Raw genomic sequence first — 18,706 nt, 5'->3', positions numbered from 1 at the left:
GGGAAGCTATCCCACAGTTCCCGCAGTCCCCGCTGCCCATTGGAATGCTGGGTAGAGCCCCCAATGCCTGCTGGGGGAAAAAATGTGTCGAGGGTGGTTTTGGGTAACTGTCATCATTCAACCGTCACTCCCGCCCTCTCTCCTTGAAAGCGCTGGCAGGAAATCTGTTTGCGCCCTTCTCTGGTCGGTTACAGCTCGGACGCCACAGCACTGCGAGCATGGAGCCCGCTGCGATCATCGCTGCACTTATGGCCGTTGTCAACTCCTCGCACCTTATCGTCCACCTCTTCCACAGTCAGCTGCTGAGAAATCGGGCGAGGAGGCTCCGGCAGCGCGGTGAGGACAGGAAGTCACAGAGTGGCGCAGACCTCTCACAAAGCAGGGTACGCCGCGCAGTGGAGATCATGGTGGCAATGGGTCAAGTTCATGGTGTGGAACGGCGATTCTGGGCCCGGGAATAAGCACGGACTGGTGGGACCGCATAGTGCTGCAGGTCTGGGATGAATCACAGTGGCTGCGAAACTTCAGGATGCGTAAGGGCACTTTCCTTGAACTCTGTGACTTGCTGTCCCCTGCCCTGAAGCGCCAGGACACCCGGATGCGAGCAGCCCTGAGTGTGCAGAAGCGAGTGGCCATAGCCCTCTGGAAACTTGCAACGCCAGACAGCTACCGGTCAGTAGCGAACCACTTTGGTGTGGGCAAATCTACCGTAGGGCTTGCTGTGATTCAAGTAGACCACGCAATCGTTGAGCAACTGCTCTCAAAGGTAGTGACTCTAGGAAACGTCCAGGTCGTCAGAGATGGCTTCGCCACGATGGGATTCCCAAACTGCGGTGGGGCTATAGATGGGACTCACATCCCTATCCTGGGACCAGCCCACCAGGCCAGCCATTACATTAACCGAAAGGGCTACTTTTCTATGGTGCTGCAAGCACTGGTGGACCATAGGGGACGTTTTACCAATATCTACGTTGGGTGGCCGGGCAAGGTTCATGACGCGCGTGTGTTCAGGAACTCTGGTCTGTTTAAACGCCTCCAGGCAGGTAGTTTCTTCCCGGACCACAAAATAATGGTTGGGGATGTGCAGATGCCTACAGTGATCCTCGGGGACCCAGCCTACCCGCTAATGCCCTGGCTCATGAAGCCCTATACAGGCGCCTTGGACAGTGAGAAGGAACTATTCAACTACCGGCTGAGCAAGTGCAGAATGGTGGTGGAGTGTGCTTTCGGACGTCTCAAGGGGAGATGGCGGAGCTTACTGACTCGCTCGGACCTCAGCGAAAAAAATATCCCCGTTGTTATTGCTGCTTGCTGTGTGCTCCACAATCTCTGTGAGAGCAAGGGGGAGACCTTTATGGCGGGATGGGAGGTTGAGGCAAATCGCCTGGCTGCTGATTACGCTCAGCCAGACAGCCGTGCCGATAGAAGATCCCAGCGGGAAGCGCTGTGCATCCGGGAGGCTTTGAAAGCTAGGTTCCTCGGAGAGCAGGGTAACCTATGACTGTCCACTTGATTTACAGAGAAGCTGAACCTGAGCCTGTTTCAGTGACTGTTGACTTCGATCTGCGGTTACATACCCCGTTCTCCAGGTTTCCCCCCTTCCAACACACGTTTTAAAATAAATTTAATGGAACACTGATTATTAACAAAGTTTTCTTTAATTATGAATTCCTGTTCTAGGGTTGAAACATGGACGCAGACTGTGGTGGGTACGGTGTGCACTGATGTACAGACCGCTTCTACACTAGAGGAATGACAGGCTCCTGCTCCTACAGCGGTCTCTGGGGGGAGGACGGTTGCAGGTGGGTGTGCAGGAAGGGGTGGGTTTGCAGGAAGGGGTGAGGGGTGCCGTCTTTGGGACGGAGTTTGGATGCAGGCTCTGGGCTGGGGGTTGGGGCGTAGGAAGGGGTGAGGGGTGTGTGGGAAGGGTGAGTATGTGTCCGTGGATGAGGGCTCTTGCTGGGGCTCAGGGCATCGGAGAGGCTCGTGGCTAGGGTGGAAGGGCATGGTAAGGGCAGCCTGCCTTGCCATTTGTGGATGGCAGGCACTAGGACCCTGGGGCAGCATACACCTCACAGACTGACCCGGGACAGCATACACCTCCCAGACTGAGCCTGGTGCCTAGTGACTGCAGTCTGTGTGTGTCCTGCTGTTGATCCTGCCCCCAAGTCTGTACCCTGGTAATGGAGGCTGTCCTATGCAATTAAAAAACCCCTCCCCCCTTCACACAAAGTCTTCTGACAAGAAAAACGTGACGGGAACAGTGAATAACAACAAACTACTTTTAATACTCAACTACACAGTGGGGGGATGAAACTTGGATTTTGGACTGGGTGATCCAGGAAGGGAAGCACTTCTCAAAATTTATGGCATGAGAGCTGTGTGGTACATGAGCGCTCTGCTGAGGTGCAGTGACAGTTTTCATGGCCCCTAGCGCCCCTCCTTCTTGTTATTTTGGGTGAGGGGGGGACAGGACTTTGTGGCGGGGGATGGCGGTTGCAGATACAGTGCAGGGGGGCTCTCTCCTCCTGCCTGCGGTCCTGCAGAACATCTACAAGGCGCCGGAGCGTGTCCGTTTGCTCCCTCATTAGCCCAAGCAGCGTTTGAGTCACCTGCTGGTCTTCCTGCCGCCACCTGTCCTCCCGTTCGCTGTGTGAGCGCTGGTGCTGACATAGGGTCTCCCTCCACTGTCTCTGCTCGGCCGCCTCGGCTCTGGAGCAGGCCATCAGTTCCGAGAACATGTTGTCCCTAGTCTTTTTTTCTTTCGCCGCCTAATCTGCGCCAGCCTCTGTGAGGGGGAAGCCGGGGCAGTTCGTGAAAGAGCCGCAGCTGTGTGATGGGAAAAAGGAAGTGATTTCCTTGAAAAGATACATGTTTGCGAACAGTGAACACAGTCTAGTCAGTTTCTGTGAACAAGACCATACAGGGCACCTAGTCTCACGAGCTCTCAGGACAAGTTCGAGATTTCGGAATACGCTTTCATTGGCTGCGGTCTTGCACAGGAGATCGGACAAGCGGGGCGGTACAGCTGAATCCGTGTAGCAGCCAGGCCTGGTAAGCCCTACACTATAGGCTGCTTAACAGTTAATGGATAGCTGTGCCCTCCCGCTGAAGGCAATCTGGAAAGCATAAAGTCTGACCCTGTTCCAGCCCCTCGCGGCTGTGCCCGGGAAAGATCACTGTATGCTTTTCCTCTGCGGCCTCCAACACGTGGCTGTTAAACGAAGGTCATTGCTATGCAAAGTAAAAGTCAAGCATTCACAATAGTAACAGTACACTAATTGCCCTAATTAGATGCAGCAGTCGCCGAATGAGATTACCCTGAGGCGGGTCACTCGGAGAGAGAGAGAGAGGATGCTGCTAGAATCCCTGCACAGACCAGGACCGTATGCTGCCATGCTGGTGGAGGCAATGATTCCGCTGTACGTTAGGATGGCCTGGCGCGGAAGAGTGTGCTTCCACGGAGCACCAAATAAGGCACCTCTCCCCAGGAACCTCCTGCGGAGGCTTTTCGAGCTCCTGTACGAGAGCTTCGTGGAAGTGTCCCAAGAGGATTTCTGTTCCATCCCTATATGTGTGGACCTTCTTTTTATATAGTTTTTATATAGTTTTTATTCCTGTTTTTTAAAAAATAAATGTTTCCATGTTTATAGCACTTACCGACTGATCCTTCCCCTGATTCTGAGTCCGGGTTAACGGCCGGGGAGGATTGGTAGGGGATCTCTGTGAGGGTGATGAAGAGATCCTGGCTGTCGGGGAAAGCGGTATTGTAAGCGCTGTCGCCTGCGTCGTCCTCCACAAACCCTTCCTCATCTTCCCCATCGGCGAACATCGCCGAGGAACTGCCCGTCGACACTATCCCATCCTCAGAGTCCACGGTCACTGGTGGGGCAGTGGTGGCAGACCCACCTAGAATGGCATGCAGTCCCTCGTAGAAGCGGCATGTCTGGGGCTGGGCTCCGGAGCGTCCGTTTGCCGCTCTGACTTTTTGGTAGCCTTGTCTCAGGTCCTTGATTTTCACGCGGCACTGCGTTGTATCCCGGCTGTATCCTCTGAGTGCCATGGCTTTGGAGACCTTCTCGTAGGTCTTTGCATTCCGTTTGTTGGAGCGCAGCTCCGAAAGCACAGACTCCTCGCCCCACACAGCGATCAGATCCAGGACTTCCCGGTCTGTCCATGCTGGGGACCTCTTTCTATTCTGGGATTGCATGGACTCCTCTGCTGGAGAGCTCTGCATCGTTGAAGGTGCTGCTGAGCTCGCCCCGATGTCCAACCAGGACATCAGATTCAAAGTGCCCAGACAGGAAAAGGAATTCAAATTTTCCCGGGTCGTTTCCTGTGTGGCTGGTCAGAGAATCCAAGCTTGGACTGCTGTCCAGAGCGTCAACAGAGTGGTGCACTGTGGGATAGCTCCCGGAGCTACTAAGTTCGATTTGCATCCACACATAGCCTAATTCGAGATAGCCATGTCGAATTTAGCGCTACTCCCCTCGTCGGGGTGGAGTACCGAATTCGAACTAAAGAGCCCTCTAGGTCGAATTAAACGGCTTCCTGGTGTGGACAGTTGAGCGGTTAATTCGAATTAACGCTGCTAAATTCGATTTAAAGTCCTAGTGTAGACCAGGCCTTAGTTACAGGAGTGAAAATCTGAGCATCAAATCCTATTTCATTGACACAAGTGTAAATCTGGAGTAACTTCACTCCATGGAGTGTCTCTGGATTTAGACTATTGTTTAAATAGTTTTTTGTAAAGAATTTATCTTAAAATGAGCATTTTTTTTCTTAAGGAAGCCTGAGCAGCGATAAAGACACCTTATAAACCAAACAGATTCACAGCTCTATAAAGCTGCTGTCATCTCTAATCTAAGAATCTGTCAACATTGCTTGCAGTATAACAGACAACATGACCCAAGATCTACAGGGTCAATATTGCAAAGAAATTAGATTCAAATATCATCAGGCTACTTTACTGTAACTAAGCAGTTATATTTCTTACCGTAAATAATAAAGAAATCCCATCAAAAACGGCAGAGTCTCTAGCACAGATTAAATTCATAGGGCAGGTGATTTTCAGAAAAGTGTTAGAGCTTTTCAGAAAGATGCAGAATGCTGTGTTAGGTTTTTAAGAGCCTTCAGTTATTTCAGAGAGGTGCTTGTTGAAGAGCAATAAATATCTAATTATGTATAGCTTAGGTGCAAGTTTACTCAACCACAGGCCTGATCCATAGCCCATAGAAGTCAATGGGAGTCTTTGGCCAGTATCCAATCTTCCAACTAGGTCTTTAGACTAAAGATCCTCAGCCGGTGTAAATCTAGCCCTTTGTGTTCCTATTGTGTTGTTTCCTTCTATGTATTTGAATTATCTGATTCTTTTAAAATTCTGCCACTTTTAATGAGGCCCAGATCCTGGTCCTTGAGGTAGTTAGGTGAAAAATGTATAAGGGATATAAATCCTCATGCTTCAGGGTATAAACCATCCACTGTAGTAAAGTTCCCTCGGCAAAGGGTCCCCTGTTCCTTGCAAACAGCTCTCACCTCAAACCTTACAAACTCACTGCACCAAATATGTGTCTCAGGACATTTCTCCATAGAAAGAAACATGTAAGAGATCTACAGCAAGCTCGTGACTTGTCAAGATTCATAATCCTTGTGAGATGTACACATGGGTGATAATGGAATAAAAATTAGTCACAAGGGGTTAATGGCTCAGTGATGGTCCATTCGAGCAGAGGGGGGTTTAGCTGGTGATGCAATACAATGCTAAATTATTTAGGCTTGCCCAATACTAAGACTTTCAGTGGAAAACCATCAGAGGCAACTGCACACAATCAAAACCACTTGAATGTTTTAGAAAAAGGAACTTTACAAGAAGACGGGTTTGCCAGGTCTGTGAATAGAAACAAAAGGCTGTGCTCAGTATAACCCAGAGGAGGGAGAAGCACTCTGTATCTACTGACGAAGCCCCTTGTGGAGCGGGGGTGGTTTCATGAATCTGGGTCTTGTTCAGTCCATTGCAGAGCTGGTTGGTTTCACTTTAGGGGGAAACCCTACATTGTTAGACAGGCAAGGTAACCATTGATAAGTGTAGGTCGGACCTAGGTTTGCATTTTGTGACTTTGTAGTATTGTAACCAATTGTCGTTAAATTGGGACATATCATAAAACAGAAGGAGGATTATTTAAGTGCTCACCAGTGCTGTGTGGTTTACAGGAGTGGTGGTTTAAGGTAAACTGGGGTACACTGCACCTGTGGGGACAGAGGATCTGGGATTTCTGTGAGAAGCTGGATATCGCAGGGGAATAATTCAAAAGGACACAGGGACTGGGGTGCACCTATTAACCTGCAAAGCCAAGTTGGGCTGGCATAGCCCTGAGGAGAGTGCTTGAGTCAGTGGTGGAAAGGCCCCTGGTGGGAGGGAGGTGACACCCAGCCAGGCACAGGTAAGACTCCCTCACGCTGGAGGCAGGGGGTAACAAGGTAACTCACAGTCCTGGGTGCCCCAGGAACTCTCTCAGTCCCAATGAGCAGTTTATTGCCCATAATTGCCCCTTTCCCTGAAGCATCATTGACCACTGTTGGAAGGCAGGATACTGGACTAAATGGACCATCTCATCTGATGTGGCCTTTCCTGAGCAAATGAGCTGTGCCGAGGGGAACCACACAGAGCTGGAGATGATGTAAAGTGGTGTAGCTCCCTTGAAGTCAATGGCATTTGTGCCAATTTGCACCAGCTGGCGATCTGGCCCTCAAATATCCTCCTTCCACTCCCTCAGATCAGAAGTTGGTCACAAAGCACCTGACTATCCTTTCCTTTTCTATGGGCTGCAATAGCATATGGGGACCATGGTGCACCTCCTATTTAGCTATTCATCCACTGGCCAGACTCCAAACCTCTCACTGTGTAGGTCCATGGTGGAGATTCCTGCTGGTGAGCACATCCCTGAGCTAGTACTGTGGTGGATACACTATAAACACCCTAGACAGTCATGTTCCCAGGGTTAGTGAGGCCCCTATCATAACTTTTCTGCACCCAGCTCCTCAACATGCAGCAGAACAGCACTGATTCTTCTGTATTCAAGATTATCACCTGCAGTCCTGACCTGGGACAGAACATTTAGCCCTGGGAAAGTTTGTTCTTTTTTTTCAAGACAAAAAACACTACCTACAGTTAGAATGGCCCTACACTATTTTCTCTCTCTGCTGCTGCAGTCAGCCAGGGAAGAGAGCTAGGGAACAAATTCTGTGCTTTACCACACAAGGAAGGAAAGCAGCGGAGCAGAGGCTTTGTGGGGGCTTCTGTCCCATGAGCTGGGCCTGGGAGCAGGGAATCTGCATTTGCTAGTTGGAAAGGGTGGGGAAGGAAGCATGAAAATAATATTAAGAAAATGTTCTAGAAAAGGGAAGGTCAGAAACCCAAATGACCTAGAACAATGCAGATGACAGTGAGCCTCCGGCAGCACGGGAGCCATCAATAGAACAGCCTCTGTGCAATCAAGTGTATGGCTGTAGATTGTTTAGTTCAGTCAAGTTCAGCATGAGGTGCAGCATTTCCATGCCCAGTGTGGTAAATTTCATAACCATCTTTGGTCATCTTGTCAGCTACTTCTTCCAAATCCCCACAGAAGAGCCATGCACCATGGGTTAGATTGTGCCTAGCCACACCCCGCCCCCAATGCAGCAAGACTGCCCAAGGGGGGTGAGAAAGGACTGGAGAGAGCTGAATGGCAAATGGTGAGGGGAGACGCAAGGGCATCTCTGCTCCATGCTTGCCCAGTGCTCCCAGAGGCATTGAACGGCCTCACACACAGTGCTTCTGGGAACAGCTGCCAGCGTGTAGCCCCTCGTGCAATATCAACAGTGGCTTAAAGCTACAGCCTGGGCCTACATTAGCTCACTTTTCTTTGGGGGGATTTCTCTCTGAGGGGGTATTTGAAATATTTTCAGATTCATCTAGCCAAGGATACTCCAGCATTCTACTGAAACCAAGAAGTTCAGACAGCTTCCATGAACACATGCACACCGGATTAGCTCATGGAAAAACTAATAACTTGATATTAAAACTCTGTTCTCCACACGAATGTATTTCGTCCTGGGGTAAATAGAATCTCATTTGTTCACTTAAGATGTGGCAGGTCAATATAGTGTGTTCCTTGGCTCTCTGGAGATCATGTGATAGCTAAGACTTAAGCTTTTGGAGCTACATAAGGCTTTAATTCTGACGTTATGGTGTAATGGTGTAATGACCACCATAAAGGGATGATGCTATGTGTCTTCCACAGGCAGCTCTATGTGGTGTTGAAACATTACACGTGTCAGCTGGAAAGAGAACTCCGTTCTTGGGACAGATCAGTCTTCTCTTTTAATTCTGAAATGTGGCGTTCTCTGCATTCAGGAGCAAGGTAATGGTGGCTTAGTTGCAGCAGGAGCTCCAGCCTCAGGGCTTGGCTACACTTGCAGATGTGCAGCGCTGGGAGTTAAAGCTGTCTTCGTACAGCTGTATAGGGAAGGTGCTGGAGTGTGGCCACACTGACAGCTACCAGCGCTGCAGTGTGGCCACATTTGCAGCATTTGCTGCGGTGTTGGGAGTGGTGCATTATGGGCAGCTATCCCAGCGTTCAAGTGGCTGCAACGTGCTTTTCAAAAGACGGGAGTTGGGTGGAGTGTGACAGGGAGCGTGGAGGGGGGAGAGAGAGAGAGAGTGGATTTTTGGAGCCGACACTGTGTCAGCTCCCTGCCTTGCAAATTCTGACTATTTTCCCGACGCCTCATTCACTCTTAAATGCAAACAGCCTGCAGACCAGATAAGCAGCTGCTCTGACGGACTCCCTTTTCCCCCCTCTCCCCCGCGCCGTGCTGTTTCTCTCCTCAAGCAAACACTAGCTGTAGACATTCATCCCCCTGCCTGCCTCATTCACAGCAAACAGGAGCTGTTTGTTTTTTAGATGAGCAGCTCCGGGAGCCCCGAATTCACAACAAAACAAAGAGAGGCATCATAACAAAACAAAGAGAGTTCTTTAGTTAAAAGCATTATGGGAAAATTCTGCTGGAGGTCAATTACAGCGCTTTTGGTGGCCACACTGGCGGAGCAGCGCTGCATCACCAGCGCTGCAATAGTTATACCCGAGACAGAGCAGGAGTACAGCCAGGGAGATGCAGCGCTGTATGTGCCTTGCAAGTGTGGATGGTGTGTAAGTTGCAGCGCTGTAAACCCACCACCAGTGCTGCAACTCTCCAGTGTAGCCAAGCCCTCAGAGAAAGCTCTGGCCAGCGATCTAAAGGCACTGATTATCCATTGTTATGCTCCTTGTGCGGTCATTTGCATTAGCACAAAATGAATGCAAAGTGAGTGTAAAACACCATCCAATGCAAATGGCCGTGCCTTACCCTCACTTTCTACAGGGGTAAATGACTACATAAGGTGCAGGTCAATGGAGAATCAGGCCCTAAGTTTTATACTCTATCTTCAATTTGTGTGCTGGCCATAGCCAAAGCAACAAGATGTCCTATGATACCACCATGGAATTAAAGAAGTAATTTTACTAATTAGTAAATTAAACAGGGGACCAGAGGGGAAGAGGGAGGAAGAATTGCATTTGTTTCATACAGGCCTTTATAAAAGTAAAACACAACAGCCGTGCTGTTAACATTCAGCTGAGCTGCTGGCTTCCAGCAAGGCTGTCCTGATAAGCCCCTGAAGCCAAGCATGCCTTCCAAATTAAAAAGATGAGGATGTTTTTGTCATGTGTCTGAAGGCTTCAGTAATTCTGAATGGATTCCTAATCTCACCTTGGTATAGCTTTTTTCCCCCCTTCAGTTCATCACCTTTTCTCAATCATTTTAGCCTTGTTCTCCCGTCCTTTTAAGGCTTTCAAAAGCAACTGGATTGTAATCTTTCAAAGTAGTGGTTAGCTGCTGAATCACAAAGTACCAAATTGAAGTCAATGGAGCTACGATGATTTACCCCAGCTGAGGATCTGGCCTAGGAGCCTTTAGTTCTGTGTAAACATTTATTTGTACCATAAACATTGCTGAACAATTCATTGGTTCTATTTTTTCAGCACTTGTGGCATTAGGCCACAGCCCAGCCCTTCATTCCTAGACTTCATCTTCCTGATGTTTTTAATGTGATCCTACCTTCCTAATGGCATCTATCATGTCCCTTCCTCCTGGCTCAGGCAATGGGATATGTGTCTGTCTGTCAGAAGTTAAATGTAATCTACAAAGTCACCAGCAGAAGGTGCTATATAGCTGCACCAGCAACAATGCTCCCCTCCTCTCTGGCCAAGCGCATGGATTACTTGAGATGTCAGATGTCCTCCACCCCAGGTGAGCTGCAGTTCCAGGCTCATGCTCAGAGCTCCCATCACAACACCCAGCAAGGAGGGGCTATGATTTAATGTGTTTCATACCACAGGGTAGCACCCATGTACCACATATGATTAGAGTGTGCAGTGTGACAAATGGAATGCCGAGAAGACAGCAGGAATCCTTCCCACCAGGCCACGCAGGTGCAAGCTGATCTGGGATTCACACTGAGAGAATGATATCGGAAAAAAAAAACGTGCCTTGATACCTCAGGAAGTTTAGAGGAGTTAATGTTCCAGCAGCCAGGGATTGCAGGAGGCAAGGATGCCCCAGCCGTGCCCATTTGCTCCTGGGAATGCCCTTTATGCTGATAGGAGGGGCATGGCATTGTGCTGCTACACTGGCACTGTGCTGCCAGAAATTCCCTTTAGCCCGAGAGACTCCTCAGGGGGCTGGTTGCTGACTTTCTGACTCTTTTAGGCCCAAGAGTCAGGCGCATAACTTCAGTGGGGTTGTGTGGGGTGAAATTCAACAGCCTGGGGCCCCACATTTCCTTTTTACAGCCATCCTTTCAAAAAAGACACTCCCTAAATGCATCAGTTCAAAGATAATGTGACTAATTGTGCAGTGAGGGGTGAGGAAGGAGGTCAGTTTCATTTATCATTAATAAAATGTGTCCAGCTAGAGTTTAAATAAAGGGATCCCCTCAGAGAAACCAGTTAAAAGGGGCATGATCCTGCCTTCCTGGTGCACCGCTGAGCAGAGATCTTCTAGTAGTGTAAAATGTGTCGCTCCATCGATTTTTCAATGGATCATTTTATTTCAATGGAGCTATGCCAATTTATACAGGCTGAGAATCAGACTCTTCCAGTGACTTTCTAGGCAATTAGTGCTGTGTATGATTGTGTTAAAAAGCATAGCATAGCTTTTAATGAACTTCTTTAAAGGGGGATGCTTATATTTAAACATTTCCAAAGGACTTTTGTTTTATTAACAATACTTTTGCTGTCTGACCTGTGGCAAATAGTCTTTTTTCATATACTAATTTATTGTATCACCCAGCCTTTGCTGTATTAAATTTTCTCCTGAAACTGATCTTTCAGTCATGTAAAAGATGTCTGGAGGTTGAATTTATTAGTAGTGATAATACTCTCTGCACAATTACTCATGATCATTTTGAACCTATGATTTTAGGGAGCTGTTTGTCTGAAATTACAGGGCCACATTTGGTGCTGGGTTTTGCCCTCTGGAACCTTGGGGTTGCACAGGGACATATCTGCTATCATGCCAGCACTATCTTGCTGTGATATGATTCAGTGATTTATGAATTTAAGGGACATATACCATGAAGCATGAGGGTTTAAAACAACTGCTGACTGCCTGGAGTTAGGAAGAAACTTCTCCCTGGGCAGATTATTGAAGAGATGTCCATTGTGGATTATTGGCCAGTGCTGGAGATGGGCTACTGACCTAGATAGACTGTTGATCTGATTTGAGATAGCAGTTCCTAGGGGGATCATGTAATGTAACAGTTGCTATGGAAACTGCTCTTCTTTTATTGAACTGTTGAATAAAAAATTGTCGCATGAAATTAATGTGCAGCCTGCCAGAGTGTGTGACGCTCAGTAAAGTGGAACAGAGAGTTTAAGTGATTTGCCCAACTTCACACATCCTTTCAGTAGAAGAGTTGGGAACAGAATCCAGGAGCCCCTTCTCCACTCTGATCACTTACAGTTTGGCAGAATTCCCCCATTCACCGTGACAAATATTTCATAATGAATCAAAAAGACCTGTGCTTTTCTACTTAAAAATAGTATCTACGTGCCATTGCTTCCATCTGTAAGCTGGAGAGACATATCCGTCTTAGATATTTATAGCATGTCATTCCTTGTAGTAGGTACAAATTATCACTGATCACTAAATCTAGCTTCCTGTCCCTTGAAATGATTGCATTGTCTCGGTTACCCAGATGCTGTTTCACCATTTCAAAATGGCAGCAAGAGTGGGTTGTTCTCTGGAGTCTTTTTTTTTTCTTGCACTGGTGTAAATCCATTGCAGTAAGTGGGGTTTCATGAGCATGAATGAGAGGAAAATCAGACCCTCTCTCTCTCTCTCTCTCCCCCCAGGAGAATCTGAAATTGTTTTTAAGTTGAATCTCCCCTTCTAATTTGCTCCTTGACTGGGACTAATCAGGGAGACAATGAGGAAGACTGCTGTCATGCACAGTTCATGAACAGCTGCCTCTTTCTCTGACACATGGGGCAATGGCATCCAAAATATAAATTCTCAGGTGTCAGAATGTAAACTGGTCATCCTGTAGGCAAGGGGGAGAGGATTTTCCTTGCCCAGGATACTACATTGCACAATTATCCAGGTGCATTTTTGTTGTCATGGGAGGGTGGCTTCACCTTCTTCCTCCTCTATCTTTATTTGTGTAGCATCAGAGGTGTGCTAGGCATACATTACTGAAACATCAGATACTGGTCATGCAAGAGGCAAGATTCCAGACCAGGCGGTCAAGTGAGCTGCCCTGATCTGGAAGCCCATCTGTGCTATTAAAATGTGTCTAGCTAATGCAGATTAAAACACCAATGGACCTAGTTATGTATGAAGTCACTTTGTGCAAGCCTGCCTCAATGAAGTCATAAGCAGAAGCTGCATAACTGGGCCCCTGTGTAACAGGTATGCCCAGCTATGAGCACTGCGGCAGAGATCTCAGCAGAATGTGCATATCCCACCTGGCTTCATTTCAGGTACACCAGAAACCTGGGAAATAATAAATAAGAATACTTAGCTGGGGAGGGCAAATCTATGAAACTGAGGCGAGAGCTTGTCTTCCTTGTCTCTATTCTTGTTCTAGCCTCAGGCTCTGTCCATGGTGCTGAATGCTCATGCAGCTACTTGGTTCAAACCCTGGCAGGAGATTATTGGTTTTGTTTCTGGCTCAGGACGTGAGGCCTGGCTCACACGTTTCTGGGTAGCTGCTGAGTTAGGTCATGTGACTGAATTGCCTATGAGTATTTGGGAATTAACATGACCATGTATACAGAGTGTGGATTAAGATGAAATGGGGTCCTGATCCAATACAACAGGAGGGCTTTGGTTTCTGTGGGGCCCTTCGAATTCTTGCCCTTCCCTCCCACGCAGAAAACAAATCAAAGGGCCTCCAACTTATTACCTGCTTGTGGCATTCCTTGCCATCCCTTCTGCTTCCACATCCTCTCTGATGGCGGTGAGGAGGCTCACCACCATCATCTGATGCCAACTTTTCTGGATTTATGAGCCCCTGCCTAGTTCAAGGTCTGGATTTGTGGATCCTGCCTTAATCACCACTGAATATGGGCCCATCTCTAGTTGCCAGTTAACCCACAAGCTCTCAGATGTCAGGAATAGAAGCTGGTTCTGGAGTCCCTTGAAGAGTTTACTCAGATGCCAAAAAAAAGTTCCTGGTTCCATAATTTAACAATTAGCTTATGGGAGGCCAGTGTTTCAGTGTGACTGAAACACGGGCTAACACCTCTGAGCAGGCAAATTCTACACAAAATAGTCATTTTGTCTGGATAAATATGGAAGAATCCTCTTCTAAGACATGTTTTCTGCATCCTTTCCCCACCATTTAGAACTGAAGGATCATCGCTTGCAGACCAATAAAACCGTGAGCTTGCTAAATCCCACATGGGCATACAAGTGAAATCTCTACAAGGACAAAATGATCTGTTTGGCATTTTAATGCCAATGCCAAGACCACAAGCCAGACCACCCTATGCAACTGAGCTGCCATCGAGAAAGTGAAAAAATCTTTCATTCCTTTGAAAACAAAGACAATCACAGGACTAGGTCATCTCAGAAGTGAGATTCAGCATATTATCCTTCTAGAGGAGAACTGCAGGTCTAAAACACGGTTCCTTCACCCCATAGAACTCCCTCAGTGGAATTTGGAGGGCAGGGGTTGGGGCAGATGGGTTTGGAGCCAAGGGCCAAAGGGACACCATGGCATCCTCCCCAGCGGATCATGGAGTGGAAATCTGATTAGGAGTTAATGCTGTTTGTCTAGATGTACCCCCTAAAGACTGGAGGGGGTGGATTCATTGGAATCTTTTGCAGAGCGAACCTTTCCGAGTTTCTTGATCCCTTAGGAGGAGGGTGTCTGGGCACCTCTTGCTCACAACCAGTGTGAGGAGGGGGCAAACACATCATCAGGCATGAGGAAAAGCAAAAGTCTTTGGGAACGTTATTACTGATTCATGCTACTGAACATCCCTACAAGCTCTGATGGCCAGTACTGAATCCCACTGTACTGTAAATGTCACAGAAGAACAAAAGCCCAGCAGAGGTCCTAACTGTGAAATCTTTCAGTTGCTGCCTCGTTCTTCAGAGACGATAGGAATGATACAACCTAATTCGATAGCTGCCAGCCTGAGAGTTTTGGACACTTTCATGTTTGCAAAGCTACAAGCTTAATATCTTGAATTCCTTGAAACTAATAGGAATCCCTTTGAGGAAACTTAATATAGGCAGAGAGTAGATATTCTGGCTTGGCTAATGAATAGGACTGGTACTGAATGAGATGAGGGCATTAATTTATGAGCAGGGAAGTTCTTAATAGAATTACTGAGCAAATTCCACCTGGATTGCAAACAAATCCCCTTAACAATTTACATCCATAAAGAGCAGAGAATTCTATTGTACTTGGAAGCGAGGAAAAAACTTCCATACAGTTCAGAACTGCATTTATTTATACTCCCTTTCAGCAACATGTCACTTATATCAGCTAAACTGATTTACAGTTTAATGAGAAAGCAAAACCAAGGCTTTATGACATTAATCCCACATATCAGTTCGCTGACAGACTTTTCAATACTAAACAGCACATTATGAAGTCAGCACTTGACAGGATTAATTGTATACTTAAGAGTCAGTTTAACTCACAGTTTGTTCCTTCTGGGGTAGCAGTGGTTCAGAATTAAAGATCTCAGCGGATCTCACTGTAATGTTTCTTTATTCTGTAATTAACTCTGCCATGTTTATGCAAGGTCATTTTTATAGGATTCCAGTAAAATGGGGCTGTGAATGCACCACAAAGAGAGAGAATGATCATCTTCAGAAAGGACATTTTTATGAGCTTGGATGGCAGAATAAATTGTCCAATGCCCATCCACCGGGTTTCAAACCAAACAGGGTTGCTTAATGAAATAGAAAAGGCAGAACCCAATACCACTGGGCACCAAAAGCAACAGCTGTCCATCCTGTGGTCTCATCACTGCTGTTAATGATGGTGCAGCAGTCAAGAGATCCTTACTCAATTCCAAACAAGGAATTAGTCATAGGAAAAAGCAAATTTCAAGAGTTCAGTATGCCTTGTAAAGAAGTTACTGCTGAGCTGTGGATAAACTGATGGTGCAGGAAGGTAGCAGAATAATGGAGATATTTGATTTATGAATGATGGAAAAGGCAGGTTTCCAGCTTGCTTTTAAATGACAAGCAGGTAGGATTTTCTGATTCATACTGTTTGTCTCATACCTTGTATAGGACAAGTCTGGGCTGGCATGCTGGATGTTGCTATTTCCCTTAAACAGTGCACTCCTTACAAGTGTAACATATTAGCTCATTTTCTTTTGTGCTACTTTAAGTCATGTGGATGAATTATTTTACCCTGGATGCTGACACATCCTAATTATGCTGGCAGAGCTCAAAGGATGGGAGCAGAGATACTTCCCCCAAATGTCATTGGATGTGAGGAAGATCTCAGGATACACTTGCACATCTTGGAACACTGTGTTCATGTTACTAAACAAAAAAAAAATCCTCCCTGGAAGACTAAAGAACTCTTGCAGTGGTAGTGCACATCATAGTCTATCAAACGAGAGAGAAAGGACTTCAATGGAAGTGTGTCTGAGAGACAATGAATATAAACTGAGTAAGGAGCTCAGGGGTCTGGGCCTTCAGATCTCTTCAAGATTGACTGTAGAATGACTTCCTCTTGAAAATTGGACAGTTCGTTCATGGCAGCTTTTAAATTTAAAAATAAAGAATCATTTGTTGCTGCTTTCAGTTGCTGTCAGCTGCTATTAATTTATACAGATTATTCAAAATAGTGCCCTAAATCCTTGCTAAAGGATGTAGTTTAAATGGGTTTTGTTGTTGCCGTTGCTATATGCATTTATGTCTGGTTATCCACCTGGATCCAATATGAAAGAGAAACAGGGCTAATGAGAGAACCGGACAAGCAGGCTGGTTGCTCTTGTGCCTGAATATGTAAATAGCAGTAATTAATCTAAGTTCAGTTTAAAGCAGAGGAAGTGCAAGCAGAAAGTCATATTTATAAAGGGGCCTCGAGCTGGGGTCCAGTTCTGGAGGCACAGTTTTGTTTTCAGGTACCAATGTGCTTGAACTATTCACCATAAATAACGTTTGTTACAAGTAACCCCTTTTTATGATTAATGAATTGTCCAGGAACTGATCCCTATTTTCTACAAATATATTCGTTATTCTAAGTAGACACTAACTATTTGTCCCAATCCTTTACTGACAGTTTGCTTTGATTATTCATCAGTCATGGCCCAGGCTGTGAGGTTCATCACCCTAAAATGAATGTTAATTGCTATTAATATCATTCATTTGTATTGCAAAAGTGCCTGCAGGCCCCAATCAGGGATCAGAACTCTATTGTGCTTGGTGCTGTATGCACGAGTAAAACAAAGACACCTCCTGCCTGGAAGAGCTCACAATCTAGGAGTATGACAAGATGCAACAAGTGGATGAAACAGACAGAGTAAGTGAGATGACAAGGTAACCGTAAACCTCTTGAAGTTTTGCATAAATGTGTCATTTCAGAGGTCTCAGTAGTCCCAGGTCACGACCAGCCTCCTCAGTGCCAGATGGAATTGTTTCATAGGCATCAGAATAGAGGCAGGTTTTAAGGAGGGGTCTGAATTTTGATCGGGAGTTCACAAAGGAGCTCGTTGAAGTGAACAAGCAGGCGTCGCTGGCAGAATGAAGGCAGCTTTTTGCTCTCTGATTGGGTGTCTGATACATTAATGCACGTTCTCAGTGAACAGAGACTTACACACCTTCCAGGATGAGTTTTCAGACAATAACCATTTGTATTAAAATTCAGAAAACTATCAAGATTTGTGACCATTTTAATGAATTCCAGGTGGCTGGCTGGCTATCTAATCTACCTGCCTATCTGGCCCCTAGTGACTTAGTATTTAATCATGGGTCTACTCTAGAATAGCAACTAATATAGCCATGCAAATGGCAGAATCGTCAACTCGGAGATTTTATTGTCAAAATATTCGAACACCAGTATGGTGGGTGGTTTTTTGTTTTTTTTTACTCTTTGATCAACTTTAGATAATAGTTAGACATCTTACTACCGGATCTGTGAGTACAACAAATAATAGTTAGACATCCACATACTATAATTTGCGCCCACAAGTAATGGTGCCTGCACAACTGGAGGTTGTTTTAAAAATCAACCCTCAGCTGCGGTAAGACTGAGGAATGGGGGCCATTAACTGTCTGGGAAAAGCTACACCTTAGATATTGCTAATAACCTCGTATTATTGTTGCTTATGTTGGCATATACAAAATGTGTCTGTAAGGAGGCTTTTAGCAGGAGAAGTTCACTGGGTCTTTGTATTAGAACAGCCCCTTCTCTGAGGGGTTGAGTTAATTATCTGGCTAATGTGATCGGAGATTTCACATGATGCACTTCATGTAAAACGGCTCTCTAGCTCACCATTCCCTGTAATTTGGATGAAGGTCACCACACAACAAAGAGACTAGGGGACTTTTAAAAACCCAGCCCTTTGTGCAAGTAAAGCACAATTTCTTCCTGACTTGCAATGTGCATAATGACAGGGACCTTCGCATCATTTACGTCTTCAAAATAATTTCCTGAGGCTACATAATAACAATAAGTTTCTTTCACTGACTTCACTGGGGGCTCTTATGTGGGGGCCAACAAAATGAACTGAGAAGTAAGGGGCACTCAGCTGCTATTTGGAAATAGAGATTATAATTAAGCCTCTTTCCATCAGTCAAATACTGGACATCCCACTCAACAGTCTGACCCTCTGAGAAGGGGAAGATGGGTGTGTGACCAGCAAGGCAGGCTGAGAAGACCGTAAGTCCAGAAATGTATTTATTATCGGGTGTTTAGAAACATGCAGTAATGACTGCTGTGATATATTTGTGGGCTCCTAGGAACTTCGCAGCCATGCACACAATGCTGTATTGTGCGAAGCGGTCTTTTAAAAACCTCCACTACAAAATGAACTGCATTGACAGGCTAGGGCTGAACTCTGGCTTTTCCTTTCAAACTCCTGTGGGGAGGCAGAGGCGGGAGCCAAACTGTAGCCGCTGAGTGGCGATTCCTCAAGGCATTCTGCATATG

This window comes from Mauremys mutica, chromosome 7, assembly GCF_020497125.1.
Source record: "Mauremys mutica isolate MM-2020 ecotype Southern chromosome 7, ASM2049712v1, whole genome shotgun sequence".
Classification (NCBI taxonomy): domain Eukaryota; kingdom Metazoa; phylum Chordata; order Testudines; family Geoemydidae; genus Mauremys; species Mauremys mutica.
This window is presented reverse-complemented; position numbering follows the sequence as displayed.